The following is a 19241-nucleotide window of genomic DNA, read 5'->3' as shown; positions in this document are numbered from 1 at the left end:
CTTCTGCTCTGCATGACTTATGTCTTATTAAACAATTATAACTCCATGTGGGACAACACTTTCATACAAAATACCGTCTAAATATACTTAAGAATTAAGTTTTCTAAGTGTAAACTAACTGTAAATCAGTTGATTGCAGTTTATCCTGCAGAGGTCTCCCATGTCCCAGAGATCCAACAATAATAGCACAGACTAAGTGAGTATTTGTGTTATTAAATGGAACTGTGTATTTATGTGGTTTGCTGTTGCATCATGGGAACCAGAGGTGGCTAAAGAACCAGTCTTCAGTACTCAAATAAAAGTATAGATTATCAAATAAAAATTGACTTCAGTAAAAGTATTAGTTATGTTACATGCTACTGAAATACTTAAGTAAAATAAAAATGTCCCTTAAATATTAAAACAGTTTTTAAACCAGCAAATTCTATATCTTTTATTTTTTAAGAAAATGTGTTGAGTATTTAGCACTCATAATAAATAGCATGATGCTACCACCACCGTGTTTCACTGTTGGCTTGTATTGGGCAGGTGATGAGCAGTGCCTGGTTTTCTCCACATACTGCTTAGAATTAACGCCAAAAAGTTCAATCTTGGTCTCATCAGACCAGAAAATGGTATTTCTCATAGTCTGGGAGTCTTTCATGTGTTTTCTGGTAAACTCTATGGAGGCTTTCATATGTCTTGCTCTGAGGAGAGGCTTCTGTCGGACCACTCTGCCATAAAGCCCCGACTGGTGGAGGGCTGCAGTGATAGTTGCCTTTGTGGAACTTTCTCCCATCTCCCTACAGCAGGGGTCCCCAATCCTGGTCCTCAAAAGCCCCTATCCAGCATGTTTTAGATGTTTCCCTCTTCCAACACACCGGATTCAAATGATGAACTCATCGTTCAGCTCTGCAGAAGCCTGATAACGCTTTTATGGCCAGTATTTTTTTTTATTCCAGGGGTAAAACTACAGAAATATAATGGACAAATTCAACCTAAAAAACTAAACTAAACTAAATACACAGTATAATGTTAATCTTAAGAGAAATACTGTATTACCATAAATTACCGTAAATGGACAGGGACGTTTATGGAACACTGAAAAATGCCCAAAAGATTACCTTTTTTTAAAATTTTAAAGTAAAAAAACTTTTTTATGCTAATTTTAACAAAAAAGGACTTAAGACTACATAAGTGACATCTAAAATATATATATATATGATTAAATCACTCTCCTTTTTTACCTTACTCTCAGATAATTGACTTGCTTCCTAATTTTGCTGCGTCGATATGATCCTCTATCCATCAGCGAGAATAATATTAATGAATGTCAAGTATAGTAGAATAAGGGTTTTTTTTTTTTTTTTTTTTGGGCTCTAGTGGCCTTTATATGACAGTTGCTTGACAGGAAAGGGAGAGCAGGGAATGACACGCAGCAAAGGGTCCCAAGCCGGGAATCGAACCTGGGACCGGCTGCAGGTGAGGAACTACAGCCTCCATTTATGGGGCGGGCGCTCAACCCACTGAGCCCCCGAACCCCAGAATAAGGGTTTTTGCCATTTTTGCTCAAAGGCAACATCGTTGGTCGTTTGTTTAAACTGAAGAAGCAGTTTTCTCACATGAAGGATGGTTTTTTCCACTAATGTTTTGTTTGTTTTGGAAATGATCAGAAAAGTGAAAGTGAAACATTAAACCTGCTGCTGACTCAGACCCCGCCCAGCCGAACAATGCAGGTGCACACCCTATTAAAAATTATTATTACGGAAGCGTATTTCATTCACTTGGGGAAAGATTCATTTTGTTTCTAAATAATGTTTTTTTTTGGTTTGTTTTATGGGCTGTTTTTTTCTGTTTATCATACAAATTTTTTTCCGTCTTTCAGACTTTTTTTTCTAAGCTTAGCGCTAGGGTATGTAAAACCACAGATGCATTTATTTCTTTATTAAGAGCAAACATGGCCAGCTTGTTTGACTTGATGGAAACTTACTTTCAACTTGGTTTAAGTCACTGGGAATTAGTTCAATCTTTAAACCATATTTATGGCATTACAATTATATGGCATGTAGACTATTATAATAAACTTAAACCGTACGGGATCTGCATCAATGATAATCATACATTACTTGATTCTTCAAAAGTGCTCGAATCGGGCCGAAAGTGGTATCAGCGGAACGAGGTCTAATCAAAGCTTCACTGCAACTGTTTACAGTCTTTGTCATTTTCTCCAATGATCCAACCAAGAGAACCTGCCTCTGTTGAAATCCAACAACACCTTGTTTTGCCCACATCCACTCAGGCAACGGATGACTCACCTTAAACAAAATATGGAAAGAATTCCCTTGAGTCGGCACAAACGTGCTCTTGGTTAAACCCTCTGTTGTTCGGTTTGGCCTTGTTTGTGGCGATTGGGGATTGTCCAGTGAAACTGTTATTCTACACTAACCGGCCCAGCAGGACAAACTGTGACGGGCCGGACATATCTGGCATAGCTTCCTGGAAGAGGCTTTGTTAGAGAGATTAAAAGAACACTGCAGTGAATCACAACAAGAAGTGTAGAGGCATTTGGTCACAGCGGAGGACTAAACGTCTGCATCCCGCCCCCCGATCATCCAACAATGTTGATAATATCGCTTCTACTGAAAAATATACAAATAGGAAGCAGGACTGTCTCCTGGAAATGAAGTTCTCTCAATTGAGCAATAATTTCTGTCAAAATGAAATAAAAAACTACAGGGAGAGGCATCGTTTATTTAAAAAATCTCTACATTAATAAACACCTCTGTTCTTTTGAACAACTACAAGTAAAATACGAGGCAAGACCTGTATTTGGAAGGCGAATACGTGTTTGGCAAATGAAAATTGAAAAAATTGACAACCTGTATCTGGATTTGTCGACAAGTTTGTTCTTTTTACTAATGAAATTTAAAATGTAATAATGCAGGAAAACCAGAAGACTGACCTTGACCTGAAATATGACCTTGGGTGAAGGTCAAGGTCACACATTGAAAGGAAATGTTGTTCAATGGTACCAGTCTGAGCACTGGATCTCATTATGTGGCCAATTTATAGGAAAAAAGTATTTTGTTGTTTTTTTCATGACGTCATGAACTTTGACCCCTACCGATTTTTTTACTGCTAGGTCGTACAGCAATTTTCAATTACCAAATACAAAGATTTGCCTAAAGCACATTTTTCAGATATCTGCAATTACAAAATCATATAAGACATTCCGTTCCATAATTTCCTACCAGAAAACAACTCCTTGTTTCAGCTCATACTCGACCCCCCCAGAATCTAATAGTCCGGGAGCCAGGGCCACCCCTCAGGATGTTTTTACATCCTTGTTTCACTCTTATATCCTGTTATCTTATACCTTGAACCATCACGAGTTGATAAGGACCTCCCCCAACTCGGCCCCGTTTGGTCTCAGGGGCCAAAAAACACCCTTTTTGGGATACGCTTCTGGCAAAATAATGTCATTGTGAATATTAAGTTACTGCAGCTCCATAAATGCTCATATAACCATAACATTTTGCATGGTGTATCCTGACACATAGAGGAAACTAGAAGAATTGCTGTCTTTTTGATGTTAAATATCACCCTCAACATACCCCAGAAGAACCCCGCCTGACAAATTGGCAACAAAAGTTATCATTTTCAAGAATCACTGCCTCAAATGTAAATGAAAAACTTCCCAAGTTTATAAGCTTCAATTTAAGTCTAAGTGGACCTTTCTATCTCATAATGATCAAAGCTATGATCAAAGATCTCCATTGTATCTCAAATCGGAGAAAACTGAACTTTAAAAAATGAAACATAAATGGCCAAAATGGAGTGAGTAGAAGTTAAAGGTATTTGAACCCATGCACCCAAGTGTAAAAAAGAAAACCTGACAAAACGCATAATTAAATTAAACCAAGTGAGGTCAAAGGGGAAAATAGACGGGGGTCATGTTTTAATGGATAGATGAATTCATCAGAGTTCCTCAAAAAGTACAGCTATAGTGCTTTTATTTGGTGTGCAACAGAAAGTTATCCAAGGACTAAAACTGTCATTAAGAGATCAAACTGATGGATAATTAAGTATTACAGTTTATCAATGTTTGTTCTTGTGTGGGACATGTTAAATGGCAGCTACGCAGTATAAGGCAGTTGGTTTATTCATGCTGTGTTAAAAGATTTGAACCCACACTATCTGGAACTTCCCACGACTCCAGAAAGGCTTGGACTCAAACCCCTGTGGTGTTGTCTTTCTCTGTATTTGGCATCATTGTTGCAGGGAAACTTGAATCTTTTCTGTGGTCACATGTCCTGCTTTCTTTGAGTCGCTCTCTGAATAAAACAATGAAAAAGAAGATCAGTCGTAACGTTTCTGGTCGAGCACTTCGCGTAATAATTGTCTTGTCTGGCAGGAATAAAGACTGTGGTTGTTGTATTTATAATATACTGTAACTGGCTGAAGATGACTTACTATTGTATTTTATGTACAAAAATACACTTTTGGAAAACAAAGCTTATCTGAAATACAGTAGAAAAATGTTCACTCGAGGCCAGGGCTGGGGTCAATTACATTTTTAGTTACAATTACGTTTTCAATTACCCACGCTCAATTACAGTTCAATTATGATAACAGTGATCAGCATTTTTCATACAAATAAATTACAATAATTTTTGATCCTCATAAAGTCAACTACAATTACGTTCTCAATTACAATCAATCACAATTTCTGATCCTGAAATAATAACCTAATAACAGGAAATAACACAAGAGGAACTGTTAGCGTCTCATATTTTAACGGGTCCAAAGCTGTAAAATAAACTAAAAACAAATATCTATCATTTAATTTCTTTTCCATCTATTGGTTTCCTTGTTAGGCTTCCTAATCAATGACAATATAGATTTTAATAATGTTTAAATGGTAAAATGTGAGAGTTTTATATGAAACACATTTTAATATTAATCAACTACACATGTGTAGAACTGTACTGTACATAGAACTGTAACGTGGTTCCCCAGCTTTGCATGAAATTATAATTGACAATCTTACAAAGTCAAATATTTTAACTTAATTACTACTTACTTACGATTACAACAGCAACAGATTTATAAAATTACAATTATAATTATGCCATAATTTTAATTAATTATCAATTACACAATTACAATCAGAATATTTGCATTTCCTGAAAAAAAATGCAAGTGAGAATGTAGGTGTTGGCCTGCGTTGCAATGCATTAGCTAGCATTAGCATTAGTCTAGCATTAGCGTCAGTATTAGCCTAGCATTTGCATTAGTCTAACGTTAACCTTAGCATTACCCTAGCGTTAACGTTAACCTTAGCATTACCCTAGCATTAACATTAGCTTAGCATTAATATTAGCATTGGCATTAACATTAGCACTAACCTAGCATTAATATTAGTTTAGCATTAGCCTAGCATTAACATTAGCCTAGCTTTAGTATTAGCCTAGGGTTAGTAATAGCCTAGCAATAGCATTAGCCTGGCAATAGCCTAGCATTGGCATTAACCTAGCATTAGCATTAGCCTAGCATTAGCTAAGCAGTAGCTGAACATTAGCATTAAGGTTGAAAAAGGTTGAAATGGGTTGAAAAAGTGGAAACAATTATCACTATCTTTTCCTTGTAACAACTGGGATTCATTCCAGCTCTGATACACACAATAACAACTAGAATATTTGTGTTTCCTGAAGAAAATGCAAGTGAGGATACAGGTGCTGGCACAATGCATCAGCTAGCATTAGCGTTAACGTTAGCATTAATTTAGCATTTGCATTAACCTAGCATTAACATTGGCCTAGCATTAACATTAACATTATCTTAACATTAACATTAGCTTAGCATTAGCCCATTATTAGCAGTAGCCTACCATTAGCATTAGCATAGCATTAACATTAACCTAGCATTAACATTGGCATAGCATTAGCATTAGCCTAGGGTTACCATTAACATTAGCCTAGCGTTAGCAATAGCTTTAACCTTCAGCATTGGCATTGACCTAGCATTAGCACTGACCTAGCATAGCATTAGCAGTAACCTAGCATTAGCTACGCATTAACCTAGCAGAAGCTGAACATGAGTGTTCAGGTTGAAATGGGTTGAAAAAGTTGATAATTATCATAATCTTTTCACTGTAACAACTGGGATTCATTCCAGCTCTGATACACAACTTTATGGAGATTTCTGTGAGAGAGTCAAATCAGCGTAAAGCCAAGATCAAGTTCAAAACAACAGCTAAAGTACGTCCACTCAGATAAGGAAAGCCAAAGTCAGAGAGGAAATGCTCGGACAAGAGTGATATAAATATACAGTCCATACTGCAGCGTGGGAAAGGTCAGTGTGGGAACTAGTGCTGGGGTTTTTGTCAATGGTTTTATTTTTTTTTTCCCCGAAAGCCTCGCTCTGACTCCAGCACCACAGACTTTTGGGTTCCCACCCAGATTTTCAGCTGAGTACCAGTGTCACATCCATTTTTTCATTGTTCTCTGGTTTCCTCTCTGCTTTCTTTTCCCTCCTTGAGCAGCTCGGAGGCAGCTTTCTTCTGGCTGCTGTGACATGCCGGTTCCCACGATCTTCTGTCCTTCCTCCAGAGTTACTGCTCACACTGGACAGGAAGACGGGTCGACGGGGCCAATGAAAGGGCCCGCTGATTCACTCATGGCCCTGCTGGATTTCCATTGTCTTACATTGGAATCATAACGTTGAAGGAACTAAATGAGACGTAACTAAGCCCTAAAACATCAGATAGAAATGTTATTTCACCATAGACTCTCTATAAATAAGACTCTCTAAAAATATTAAATTGGCAAAAAATAAGCATGAAATGTGGTGAAAAGAAGTTAAAAATGACAATAATGGTGAACATATGTAACATTAGGTAGAAAAGTGGTGGAAACGCTTTATAAGTGCCTAAAATGTCTTTGAAAGTGGAAACAATGTGTAGAAAAGGTATTGATATTTCATGGAAAAGTGGCAGAAATGGGAGTAATGTAGCAAAAATGCATTAAAAGGAGGAAAAATATGAAAAGAACAAGTGATGAAAATAGATTAAAATACGACAAGTTTTGGTGTAGTTGCAGAAAAAGGGTAAAAATAAGCAAAAATGGACTCAAATTGTTCAATAAATATTCTTAGTTTCTTAAAGACATCTGGCGATCCACTCCGTGTCTCACGAGCCCAAGGTTGAGAACCACTGATCTAAAGTGCATTCATGTGATAAAAACTTAATGAGATATCCTTCCAGGGTTAAAATCAAATGTAGTTAATAAGTAAAACCACAGAGGACGACATCCTCTCACACATAATGTTCCTGTAGCTCAGAGGCGAATTACAGTCACTTTCCTCTCTGCACTGGATGCTGCATAATCCATGTATCATTCATTCATGTTTTTGTTACATAATGAAAAACAAAAAAACACTCATTATTTGATATTTGTTTCCAAAACCAAAATGAAAAAAAAAACGGAAAACGCCTTGTTTTTCAAATTCCAGCTTTTTTGCTTCGGTACAGAAAACGAAAAACGGAAAACGAACAACTTTATCCGTTTTCTCCATCACCGATTACGTGACTCAGAAGTGAACTCTCATCCGACGCTAACGGCGATGCTATGCATCCGAAAAATCTGTTTTTCGTTTTTGTTACATAATGCAAAACAAATGAACGAATGATACACGGATCCTGCAAATTAAAATGATAAAGCTTTTGTAAAGTGCTTCGTCACAGGCAATAAAAGTGCTGCTGTTTTCTTTCTTGCCTTACACAGTTGGTCACGGCTGCAGCAGGAGGTTATGCTGATGTTCTTTTATTGCCATTATAATAATGAGATAAATAATAAGTGCATTTGTCCTCTCTTAATACATTATTAACACCTGTTGTATTACATAAATGTTATTCTGCACTTCAACACTTCCCACTAAAGGGAGGACGGTTTTTAAATGGTTCTATTAGGACCAGACAGTCCACTACCATTAGATAGCGACACCTTAGAGAAACCTATGAACATAAAACAAACTTCAAGAACTGCCTTCTTTCATCTCCGTAACATTGCTAAAATCAGATCTATCCTGTCTCAGGGCGACGCCGAAAAACTAGTCCATGCTTTTGTTACCTCTAGCCTGGATTATTGTAATTCTCTTTTAGCAGGCTGCCCGAGCAAGTCGCTTAAGACACTTCAGCTGGTTCAAAATGCTGCAGCACGTGTACTGACTAAAACTAGGAGAAGAGATCACATTACTCCTGTATTAGCCTCTCTGCATTGGCTTCCCATAAAATATAGAATGGAATTCAAGATTCTTCTTCTCACTTATAAAGCCCTAAATGGACAGGCACCAGTCTATCTCAAGGAGCTTGTAGTGCCATACAATCCCCCCAGAACACTACGCTCTCAAAATGCTGGACTACTCGTTGTTCCATTTGTCTCTAAAAGTAGTATAGGAGGAAGAGCTTTCAGTTATCAGGCCCCACTTCTCTGGAACCATCTACCAACCACGGTTCGGGGGGCAGACACCCTCTCTACCTTTAAGGTTAGGCTCAAAACATTCCTCTTTGATAAAGCTTTTAGTTAGGAACAAGCTCATAGCTCATAATTAAGATGCAATAGGCATAGACTGCCGGGGGGGGTCTGGCATGCTCGGTTGGAGAGAGGTTGGAGAGGGCGTTAAGAGAGAGGTCATTTAGGTTAGAGAGGGACCGGAGAGGGTCCCATTCCTCTTTCAAACACTCCCTCTATGTCTGCTTCTTCCCTTGTGTGTTTGCTCCTGTACTCCTTCTGGCTTTTGTCTTGCAGGTCCGTGGATCCTCAGTGTGGAGTTACAGAGTCTCAACAACTCTGTCTCCACCCTTTCCTCTGCACACACCCAACACAGCATAACGTGGATGGCTGTTCATCATAGGAATGGGATCCACACAAGGTTCCTGCTGCTTAACAGAAGGTTTTCCTTGCCGCCATGATGAATTCATGTTGGGTGTGGGATACATATGTATGTGCATATACGTATATATGCATATGTGTGTATCCATAAAATGAAGAGTCCGTCCTTAAGACTGCTCTACTGTAAAGTGTCTTGAGATACCATTGGTTATGATTTGGCGCTATACAAATAAAGATTGATTGATTGATTGATTGAACTATGATGTAAAAATTAAAATTTATAATTTAAAACAGACAAAATTACTCACCAAGAAGCCTGAATAACATTGTATTACATTGATTTAAAACAATAACTGTACAATAGAAAACTTTCAATGTGTAAACAGAGGTGAAAGTAACGGATAGTACTTACGTTACTGTAATTGAGTTGCTTTTATGGGTACTTGTGTTTTTGAATATATCTCTATATCAGTAATTTTCCTTGTACTTAAGTACATTTTAAAATAAGTAAAGTAATTTGTTACATTTCTACACCCAATCGTTACTGAGAAAATTATTATTTTTTTGTATTAAAATGATCAACGAACATTGTGAAACTACAAAAAATTAAATGACCAGATGACAATCAAATGCATCACATCATATTAAACGTAACGCACGGCACCAAAACAGACACAAAACTCTAAAACATTGGTTTTAGAGTTCATAATTTATTTATTTATTTTTATTTATTCAGTTCATTTCCGACATGGTTGAAATCACAAAATTTCACTTTGACATTCAGAGCAAAATCACGTCATCGTTTTTTTTTTTGTTTTTTGTTTTTTTTTGTGTTTTTGCATGGGCAAATGTATTTATACTTATTTATTGATGTTATTTAAATTTATTTAAAAAAACAATTGTACATTTTGTCAAACCTTTTATTTTATACAGATGCCTTTGTGGAAAATAAATTGAGTTCCAACTGTGGTAGATTTAATCTCTTCATTTTTAAGCTTATACATGAGATGTTTACTGTATGCACATGGGGGAAACTGGTAACTTTTAACTTGAGGCTTCTTTAATTGAGCTACTTTTTACTCGTACTTGAGTATTTTATGTATGACTTACTTGTATTTGTACTTGAGTACAATTTCAATCAGGTAACAGTACTTCTACTATTCTTTACACCTCTGTGTGTAAGTTACACATAATAATATTATTCTTGTGTAGTGTAGAAAGTGTGTATAGCACATGTCTCCCAAACAGTGCAGTTGTCTATTTAACCTGTGTAATGTGTGTAGTTAATCACAATCTCAAAGATATACAGTAGCTGATGATACTTTATTCATCTACAACCTTTGAAAGGAAACACAAAACCATGTTTCTCTGAGAACTCGTCCGCTGCTTGAAGCGAGAAAGTACACGACACTGGCGTCACTCCTAAAACAAAAACAGACAACATTCACTTCCTGCATACGCCCACAACTTCCGTCCTCATTGTTGAGGAACACCTCACCCACAGCAATTACTGTCATAACAACTTTCACATGAAGACGTAAAGAGAAGTTTGTTTTTATCCTCAAAGGGACAGAGAACAAAGCCACTGAAGTAGCTGTTTGTAAAATCTGGTTAAACGTTTGTGAACGCAAACAGACCAGAAACTTGTGTTCCAACATGTTCTGTTGTATGAAAGCTGTGGTAGTGCCAGACACATAAAAGGAAGACGTTTTAGGGTTTATTTGGGCTTCAGCAACTGTTGGGCTTTGACTGGACCAGTAAAATAATCCTTCCCAGTCCGCTTTGTGTGAATGGTTAGTGGGTAGAATGTATCCTGGTCATTTTTATTCTATTTTTTATACACTGTATATATTTCAGGCCTGATCATGGATGGTCCTGGACTGATCCTTCATGTTTGCAGTGGAGTAGAAGAACCAATTAGGACTGATTCATGCAGCAGAACAGCTTGCTAGCCAATAGGTGCAACACATAAAGTCACATGACTAGTGTACTTTAATAAAATAAATCTTTATCAATACATTATGACAAACACTTGAACATATCTGATTAAAAAAACCAGAGTTGATGTTATGTATCTACTGGTGCTCCTTGTTTCTTGTGGTCAACTTCCATCCAGCACCCGGTCACTCAGCACTGGCGCCCCTCAGGGGTGTGTTCTCTCCCCACTTCTATTCTCCCTCTACACCAATGACTGCACCTCAGGGGACCCCTCTGTGAAACTCCTGAAGTTTGCAGACGACACCACCGTCATCGGTCTCATCAGGGATGGGGACGAGTCTGCCTTCAGATGGAGGTGGAACAGCTGGCTCTCTGGTGCAGTCAGAACCATCTGGAACTGAACCTGCTCAAGACTGTGGAGATGACAGTGGACTTCAGGAGAAATCCCCCCCCACTCCCCCCCCTTACCATTCTGAATAGCAAACTGGCTACCGTGGACTCCTTCAGGTTCCTGGGATCCACAATCTCACAGGACCTGAAGTGGACCTCCCACATAGACACAACCAGGAAAAAGGCACAGCAGAGGATGTACTTCCTGCGACAGCTGAGGAAGTTCAACCTGCCCCAGGAGCTGCTGATCATGTTCTACACCTCCATCATTCAGTCTGTTCTGTGCACCTCCATCACTGTCTGGTTTGGATCTACAACCAAACTAGACAGACACAGACTACAAAGGATAGTCAGGACTGCAGAAAAGATCATTGGTGTTGATCTGCCCTCCATCCAAGACTTATACCTGTCCAGGGTCAGGAAACGGGCAGGTAGCATCACTGCAGACCCCTCCCACCCTGCACACAATCTGTTTAAACTCCTCCCCTCCGGCAGACACTACAGATCACTGTACGCCAAAACTACCCGCCATAAAAACAGTTTCTTCCCCCAGGCTGTCACTGTGATCAACACTAAACAGTCATAGAGTGTCAGACCTGTTTCTGTTACTGTGAAATAACCTGGAACTAAACATAACAACCCTGGATCAACCTGTCACTGCGAAATGTTCATGGACATAATTTTTTCATTTAAATGTTCACCTGCACTACTCATCAATGCACTACTGCACTATTATCTTATTATTATTATTATTATTGTATTTTTAATTTATTTCATTATTATTATTATTATTATTATTATTATTATTATTATTATTATTATTATTATTATTACTATTATTATTATCTTGTTATTTTTTATTTAGTTTGCACATATTAGTCTAACTACTCTTATATTTATGTTTATACTTCTTTTTTTATTTATTTTTATTTATTTTATTAATTTTTCTTTATTCTAGTTGATTGTTATTATTTAATGTTACACTTCCTGAGAGAGCACAGGTCACCAAAAGAAATTCCTCGTGTGTATTCATACACCCCTGGCCAATAAAGTTGATTCTGATTCTGATTCTGATGTGTGTGGACCGTTGCAGTTGGTAGCTCTAGGTATTAAAATTAGAAAGTGTCTATTTGTACGGTTGTCGTACGGACAACCCCCGGTGCTATTGGTACGGTTACTGAAGTACAAGTACGTAGCGTCTTAGATTTAGGTTTAGGGTTAAGTTAGTCTAAACTGGCCAATGACTGACCGATCACGTGATCTAAACTGGCCAAATAGGGGCCAAACAGTACGGATAGCCACTTTTAGCCACAATTAATAGAAAATTATGCTTTTTTTTTAAAGCTCTCACAAAAGCTGTTATAATTTTTGTTAAAGTCTCTAATTGTAAATTTTCTAACTTCTATTGTTTGCTTTGCATCAGAAACACAGTCGATAGTCACCAGTTTATTTGGATACTACTTGACCAGGGTTTAGCTGCTAAAACAACCACAAATGACATGAAAACAGAAGCAGAAGAAGAAAACTAATTAAAAGGTGGTAAATAATAATCTGAAGGGCTACAAGTTTAAAAAATCTAATACATTTTCACTCATTTAGAGGCTAATATAATAGCAGTTACTTAGAAAGGTAGGAAATGTTTAGGTTTCAACATGCAACACACTCAACATTTCCCCAAATTAATGCAATTTTTCCATTTTCTCACTACATCCGTCATCTGTATTTATCGTGAGTATGAAGCCTAATAATTAATATAAAAAGAACAGAATATAATAAATGGACTTTGGCTCATTAAAAACATTATTTGTGGAACTTTAAGATTTGTAATTGAGTACCACTGAGATAGAACAGCACAATGTATTCTCTATCGTCTATATTTGTCTATCAAGTGAAAGTTTTATCTTAAATAACTTCAATGTTACTCATTAGATCCACACCTGGTACAGTATTGAGGACTAGTTCCAACTAAAGCTTCTTTTTAACACACCACTCTCCCAGCAAACACTCAGTACATAATGCTTTGTTGTGTTTGCGTTCTATAATATCTCACCCACGTGATGCATGAAATATTAGGTCAGCAGCAGTCTGTCTGAACGAGTGAAACCTGAGCTGGTGTTTCAGCTCTGTGACGCTACTCTGGGGTTCACAAAGGGCAGACAAATGACAGTTTGTCCTGAAAAGCAAGATGTTCAGCTCTGGTTTCTCCTCCACAGCACTGAACTAAAGTTACTGCTTCTTTGTGGAGGGACTGATCAACATGGAGCTGGTTTTCTACTTTGTAACAATGTAACAAGCTAATCATTAGACGCAAAGCGGGAACACCCTGGACAGTGTGACTGTCTGCTGCATTAAGTTAATAATAAAAAAATGTGATCAACAAATACTGGACTTAAAAATGCTAAAACATTTGCTTTTTGATATTGTCAGGAAACTGCAAAAAAAAAAAAAAAAAAAAACAAGAACATTTTTAAATTCAACAATCGTAATATCTTATATTGTCTAATAATACTTCATAATATTTCTAACGATTTCCATCCATCCATACAGCCATCTTCTTCCGCTTATCCATTGCCGGTCGCGGGGGCAGCATCCTTAGCAGGGAGGCCCAGACTTCCCTTTCTCTGGCCACTTCTTCCAGCTTTCCCACATTTTCCCATTTAAAATTCAAATTCAATATCTAGGGCTATAATGGCACAAAAAAGGCTCAGACGTCCACACCAAAAATATTAAAACCTATATTTTCATTGATTAGGAAGCCTAACAAGGTAATCAATAGATAGGAAATAAATTGGTTGATAGATATTTGTTTTTAGTGTATCTTAGAGCTGATATTGAACCAGTTAGCATGAGAAAAGGTTACATTTTATTAGGTTATTTATTAATTTAAGGCTCAGTAATTGTGATTAATTGTAATTGAACTTTAGTAATTGAGAACATAATTTTAATTGACTTTCTGAGGGTACAAAAAAAAATTAATTAAATTGTAATTGGAAAATTTGCTGGTAACTGTAATCGTAATATAATTGTAAATGAAAAATGGAATTGACCCCAACCCTGGTACTGTAGAAACACAAATACACGCCTGCATTATGGAATTAATCTAATCTCAACAGCAGCTTTAAACTCTCCAACACTGTGTCAGTGTGAACGCTAGTGATCCATTGTTTGGTCCCAAATCTGCACTTGTTGGACAGTAATCACATAAGACCTAATGGCACGTGTATAATCTATTGGTTATGTGGGTAACTAGGTCAGTGGGGAAACAGGGTAACTAGGGCAGTGGGGAAACAGGGTAACTAGGGCAGTGAGGAAGCAGGGTAATTCGGGGCAGTGAGGAAACAGGGTAACTCGGGCAGTGGGGAAACAGGGTAACTCGGGCAGTGGGGAAACAGGGTAACTAGGGGCAGTGAAGAAACAGGGTAACTAGGGGCAGTGAGGAAACAGGGTAACTCGGGCAGTGGGGAAACAGGGTAACTCGGGCAGTGGGGAAACAGGGTAACTAGGGCAGTGAGGAAGCAGGGTAATTCGGGGCAGTGAGGAAACAGAGTAACTAGGGCAGTGGGGAAACAGGGTAACTAGGGCAGTGGGGAAACAGGGTAACTAGGGCAGTGGGGAAACAGGGTAACTAGGGCAGTGGGGAAACAGGGTAACTAGGGCAGTGGGGAAACAGGGTAACTCGGGCAGTGGGGAAACAGGGTAACTCGGGCAGTGTGGAAACAGGGTAACTAGGGGCAGTGAGGAAACAGGGTAACTAGGGGCAGTGAGGAAACAGGGTAACTAGGGCAGTGGGGAAACAGGGTAACTAGGGCAGTGGGGAAACAGGGTAACTAGGGCAGTGGGGAAACAGGGTAACTAGGGCAGTGGGGAAACAGGGTAACTAGGGGCAGTGAGGAAACAGGGTAACTAGGGGCAGTGAGGAAACAGGGTAACTAGGGGCAGTGAGGAAACAGGGTAACTAGGGGCAGTGAGGAAACAGGGTAACTAGGGGCAGTGAGGAAACAGGGTAACTAGGGCAGTGGGGAAACAGGGTAACTAGGGCAGTGGGGAAACAGGGTAACTAGGGGCAGTGAGGAAACAGGGTAACTAGGGGCAGTGAGGAAACAGGGTAACTAGGGGCAGTGGGGAAACAGGGTAACTAGGGGCAGTGGGGAAACAGGGGATCTCAGCACATTTATTTGCCTCATAATTAAGGAGGCTGAGAATCTGACCTCTCCTTGGTGTTTGTTTTCATTCTCTGTGTGACTGAAAAGAAAGGATTTGATGAATTTGGTGCTGAAGCAGAAATAGGTCAGCAGTCTGGTTTGTGCTGAATCATGCTCAGGACGCTGACTGACCTTGTTGGAATCATTGTATGTACCTGGTGGCATTAAAGTGTGTTTTTGGGGGTTTCTGCGTTTCATTTGTCTGAAGTTGCACCAAAAAAAGAGGATACGTTCTGTCTGTTGTTTTGTATGATTGTTAAGTGGTGCAAACAGTTACAGTAGGTTTGAGTTTTTAATTTGGAAGGTTGAGAGTTTTTAGTTTAGTTAAGTTCATATTTTTTACAAAACACAAGATACATCATTAGACGGTAATGGAAGCTCAAAAGGAGCAGGCTGAAGCAAGAAAGCTTATAGGCTCCTCCCCCATATTCAATTATCATTACAAACACAAATAGCAACATTAACATGAGAAAAGAAGAGAAAAGCATATTTAGTATATTTTGACATCACACAGAATTATCACAATCTACACACATTTATACACACATTATATTGGTGTTTATTTAGCATTTATATTAATTCCAAATATTACAGGGTTACCTACAGTTAAAAAATAGCTATGATCTAATACTATTTGCATATTTCTCCAAAACACTTATTTTATAATGTATTTTAAATTCCTGCAGACGAGCAACATTTAAGGTCACACAATATTAGAGAGCAAGAATGAGGAATGCACGTTTAAATAGTGCACGTAGTGGCACTTGACTGGTTCATCTCTTGTACCACTTTGTAAACCGAATCTTTAACGCCACGTTTCGGACGTGAGCAACGAGACACGGCAATCTCTTTCTGGATTTAAACTTTTTAGTTGTAAAAATATAAGAAAGACTGTGTTGCTTCCATCACACATTGGGCTTAAAACATGACGTACGTTACATCCAATCACCATAAAGAATCAGGAGTGACATCATAACACAGTCAGCAAATACATTTTTTTTTTAAGCACATCCCTAAATTATGCATTTTAAACTAATATAAAGCACATGAATTATGATGAACTTAAACTTATTATTCTAAAAAATCTTAATATTTAAACTGTTATTAAAATAGTTTATTTATGGCCCTTACAGCGCAGTTACAGAAGCTGATTTCTCTTTCTTGTCTTGAATGTGTCAATTTCAAGTCCTTCTGAACATCATTCTATGGACGGGACAGAAAACGTAAAGGTGCTTTTGCACAGTTCAGTTCTGACTCTCAGGACCTACATCTGTATGGTGTCTTTATAGCGCAGGCCATATTGACTGATGTTTCTCCACAAGTGTAAACACAAATACTGTATTTTATAAATACTGTTATTTATAAATAAAAGTCAACCAGTGAGAAAGTCTACGAACATACAATGTGTGAAATATAAGGAACAGTGATGTACAGGATAGCTGCAACCAGTAATACTGTAAAAGGTCCTTGCAGATGACTGCTATCGGTATTGCCACAGACCTCCAAGTAATATAAGGTAGGATTAGAGAACAAAACAAGATGAAAAGAGCTTTTCTGTTCAGCAGATATCTACATCTACCCATTATAGCAACAATGTTGAATAAATAAATAAATAAATGTTTGCTACTTTACAGCGAATACTCATTATCTGTGATCTCCAGCTAACATTGTGGCTGAGGGTCACACCTAGAAATGTATATTCTTACTCTTTTAAGTTTTAGTTTAAGCCTAAAGTGAGTCCTCTTTGGTTTTTTGAGCTTGTATGTACAGTATGTATCACATCTTATCATATATTAGGTTCCTCTTTAATGTCTGTGGGTAATGGATTTCTGTTTTGTTTGGTTTCACCACTGCCGTGTGTGTGTGTGTGTGTGTGTGTGTGTGTGTGTGTGTGTGTGTGTGTGTGTGTGTGTGTGTGTGTGTGTGTGTGTGTGTGTGTGTGTGCTGTGATTAGGCTTCCTCCTGTTTTTACTCAGATGTGCTTCATTCCTTAATTGTCCTCCCTCACTATTTAAATCAGTGTTTGGACACCGCGTACTTTACAATGCTGTGTCTTTTAGTCTTTTATTTGATGCTCTTTTATTACAACTAGTCAGTTTCCTGCTAAATTCTGGCTCAGGTTCTTATTCACTTTTTAACAACTGTTTTGTTTTTGTTTTGTTTTTTAGATAATTTTCATTCATTTCATTAACCTTTATTAAGTCAAGAGAAGCACATTGAGATTAATAATGTATTTTACAAGTGTGTCGCAGAACATACAACTTTACAAGTGGACGTATCTCCATAAACATGGAGATACTTCTGATACAGTACTCATGCTTCCTGCCTCCTTTCATTTCTGCAAATGTGTTTTGCACACACTCCACTCAGCACATTTGATAAGGGCTACTTTTATAAAGGGACAAAAACATATGTACAACATTCACCTTATGGTGACAACTCCAGAAAAGTATAATCTATTCACATTAAAAGTAGAATATATGGTGTATAACACAGCAGATCAGCTTTAAAAATAGAATACAATCAGAGAACAGTAGTTAAGATAACAGCACAATCTGAAAAAAATATTTATAAATAAGAATAACAAATAACTAAATTCAACAAAATGGGACACAACGTACCACACCTATATATTCTAAACACAACATTTTCCACTGCATTGAACAATCCTTTAAACCTCAAGAAAAATAATGTAACTGGGCATCAGCTTTTTTCTTCTTATAAATCACTGTAATGTATTACATACATTTTTGTATTTAAAAAAATAAAAATAACAATTTTAAATATGGGCAGCGGGCCAAAACTAGTCACTTGCTCTTTAAATATATCAAGTTTTATAGTGGTTCAGTTAGGGAACGTGTGTGTTCCTCTTTTTCTATCTATTTATTGCTGCTCTAATGACCAAAATGTTCTTTTGTTGGACTAATAATAGAAATACAGAAACCTCATTCAGTTGTAATAATTAATAATTAGACTCATGCTCTACGACTCTTCTTCAGATATTTATAAACTGTTATTATTCTCTCCCCCTCTCTGTGTTTCTCACACTGTTACATCATGACGGTGCTGCAGGAGGCGACCCATCTGTCCTCTGCTCACCAAACCAAACTGGGCCTCGGACATCAGAGCTGTCCTGTACCAGGATCAAGTAGCTCAGCCGCTATCTTCTTACTAATCCTCTAATCTGTTTGGCATGGGGGCTCTTTTCCATTCCTTCTTACATAACAGTGTGTCTGGGATTTACACTGAGAGTCATCTGTGTCAAGATCACCATGAGTGAGGACAGATGAAGAGAAAACAGGATTATTTCATCTCTTTATATGCATAATAAATGTATGGTTTTCGTCTTCAGGGGGTTCAAAATCTATTTTGTGCATAATTCTGACATATGCACCAATCATAGGATCTTTATTTCCAACATTATTACACTGTTATAACTATGCAGTAGTAGTATTTTTTAGGGATATTACCTCAATATTCAGTAAATCCAGTTATATTCACCTGGTCATTAATTTTAAAAGATAAAAAGTAATTTGTAATGTAAGCATCATTTTCAGGATTAAAAAAATAAATTAAAGGTCATCAATTGAGTAACAGTTCATTTTATTTTTTATGTACATACTGATAACTCACAAAATAATTGAAGCTTTCTGACCAGTTTTGCTGCAGCTCCCTCTTGATTTTTGAGTTTAAAAATGTTTAAAATGTAGGTTAGACAAAAAAAATCAAATCAAATCAAAAATGTTAAACTTAAAAGTTAAAAACTTATATGAACTGTTAATGTTACTGACAAATATTTTTCTCAAAATCACGAAATTGTTATTCTAATATGACACTTTAA

This window comes from Gouania willdenowi, chromosome 6 (assembly GCF_900634775.1).
Source record: "Gouania willdenowi chromosome 6, fGouWil2.1, whole genome shotgun sequence".
Classification (NCBI taxonomy): Eukaryota; Metazoa; Chordata; class Actinopteri; order Blenniiformes; family Gobiesocidae; genus Gouania; species Gouania willdenowi.
Note: the sequence above shows the minus strand (reverse complement) of the source record.